The sequence below is a fragment of the Bactrocera latifrons genome, unplaced genomic scaffold, assembly GCF_001853355.1.
Source record: "Bactrocera latifrons isolate USDA-ARS-PBARC rearing strain unplaced genomic scaffold, ASM185335v1 scaffold_154, whole genome shotgun sequence".
In the NCBI taxonomy this organism is placed as follows: Eukaryota; Metazoa; Arthropoda; class Insecta; order Diptera; family Tephritidae; genus Bactrocera; species Bactrocera latifrons.
Window position 1 is genome coordinate 143747 of NW_017535008.1, and position 2472 is coordinate 146218.

Consider the following 2472-nt stretch of genomic DNA (forward strand, 5'->3'; position numbering starts at 1 on the left):
ACCACACACATCTTTGATGACTCGGCAAAAACTGAGAGAGCTTGGCTGGCAAGTTATGGTGCATCCAACATATAGCACTGACCTTGCACCATCGGACTACCATTTGTTTCGGTCAATGGACTGAGTCAATTAAAAAAAATTTACTGGACCATTCGTTACAATTCTTTAAAAACTTTCAAAATAGGCTCCTTCTGCGTCGATGCAGCGCTGCCAGCACGATTTCCAATCGTTGAAGGCGTCACGTTGATCACGTCACTAGCCAATCACTCCTAAGACTTTCCGGACAAACCCTGTATGTACTTATCTACTTCTATGTAAACAAACTTAAAATTTAGCATTGAAGAATGTGAAACTCGCCGTCAATGTCACTGAAAACTCTCTTTTAAAATTTTCAAAAATAAACCTAAAATTCTCTGCACGTTCTATAGAAATGTAAATAAAAGCACACACTGACTCACACATAAAAAGTTATGCTATCATTTTTCAAATAGAAATTCATGTAATTTCATCAAGCTACATATCGCCACCTAAAATGCAAAATAATGTAACATCACTTTTCATAAGTTTACAAGCGAAGAAAACAATGTAAAATAAACCACTCAAATGAAAACAAAATGTGAGTTTTGGTTATAAAATGGTTATACATCGGTTATTATATCGGACAGAGATTTTCGATTTATTTATGATACGTTGTTTTACATTTTAGGTGACCAAATGCAATTGTAAAGGCAAATTATTTTTAAGACAACAAAATGCTTTCGAGTGAAGTGTGGCAGTGACGAGCAAAGCAATGAAGTCAACGCCAGCAATGCCACCGTTGTTTATAGCAGATAAAATACAACAACAAAAATAAATAAGAAACAAGCAAATAATGACTTGACATCTGAATATGTAGCTGTCTCGAATCTGCTCTTATAAGCAATTCACGTTTTTAGTACAAATTAACCGTTTAAAGCATTTGGATGCGGCGCAGCTGCGCAGTGAAAATTTGCAACAAATATACATAGTAGATGTTATAGCAAATGGAAGACTTGAATGTTTTTAGATGCTATCGCAATTTTTGGCAAATAAAATACCATGCATGCAAATCTATATACATACATACATGTATATATGTAAGTATACCTAGCCACATATGCACCTGCGCACACGAATTATAACCGAAAGTGTCACCTGCAGTCAGTCAGCTTTGGCATTTTTATAGTTTTGTCCAATTTTTTAATATTAACCATTGTTATTTTTTTTGGAGTCGTTCCTAATTTTATTGCTGTTTTGTTGTGAAACTATAACAAGTATTTGCCATTCATTCATTTGCAATGCGCTTTTCATGGACATTTAGTCAAAAACAAGCTTAACTTGTTCTTCAGTTTTGGAAATAAATAAAAAAAAAATAAAAAAAAATATAAGATTAAAAAAAGTTAAAAAAAGTATTAAAAAGTCGAAAATATAGGGCAGTGGAAAAAGTCTTTTCGTATTTCTAATCAAATTTCAACTTTAATGAACCAAATTCGACTTTTTCAACGATAGGTCCGAGTGTGGTCCATTTTCACATCGAAATTTCCAGAACGGATGCGAGCGAACTATTGTTGTGCTACACGAACTGTGCGAAAAAATTATGAACAAGGAAATGCTTGCGCCCTTAACCGTAGTTAATAAATATTTTATGCTTCAATCACAAGCAGTCAGGCCCTACTTCACGCTATGTGGCGACGATTTCTTATGTTAATATTTTCAGAAATGAATTTCACGCCAAAAATGTAGGAAATGCGCAGCGTGCACTCTCCTCTTCGCCGCACCTTACTTGCATTCAGTCATCTTTAAAACGAGAAGATAGCAGCGCTGCAACTGCAGGTGGGTTTGCTAAGCGGCATTAAGCGCTAGCGGCTATTTCCAGCTTTTCCACAGACAATTTTATATACATATGTATGTAGATACGAACAGGTTTGGTCGGTTGCATACTTTGTACGATATTTTTACTGTTTTTTTCCTTTGAAATCTCAAGCGACTTATTGGCACATTGTCGTCGCCGACATCCGATCCAGTTCAGTTCAGCGCAACGTTGACATATACAGCACACAAAACTCGTCATCAGCTCCAATGCTAGCGGCACGACGATCATGATAGCTTTTATCAACCACAAACGTACATACATACATATATCGAGCATAATTTTCCATAGCGCTGCGGCTCATGTGCGACTCATGCCGCATTGCAGTTGGGTCAGCACGTACGGAATGTGGTTCCAGCGAATTTAGCGCAGCGAAAGAAAAATAAATGTAGAAAAATGTATAAAATAGTAGCTGTAATTTTGTCGCAAATCTGCGTAGATGCTGCTAATACCATCCGTATACGCTCACATACGCGCTTAGTCCAGTCCGTGCCGCTGAAACTCGTTGTGGATGCGCGCGCGCTTTTTGTTAGACGCTTCAATGGACACATCGATAGTAGTAAAGGCGGGTCCGCTCTCTTTGT

At 37.2% G+C, this 2472-nt stretch overlaps 1 long non-coding RNA gene across 1 annotated transcript; it reads left to right on the top strand.

Annotated features, from left to right (window-relative positions):
* The first annotated feature begins 430 nt into the window (after window positions 1–430).
* Window positions 431–1028, top strand: LOC108966046. Its single transcript, XR_001993160.1, has 2 exons — window positions 431–616; window positions 707–1028. It is a non-coding gene; the product is annotated as an uncharacterized LOC108966046 (long non-coding RNA).
* Window positions 1029–2472: the final 1444 nt, after the last annotated feature.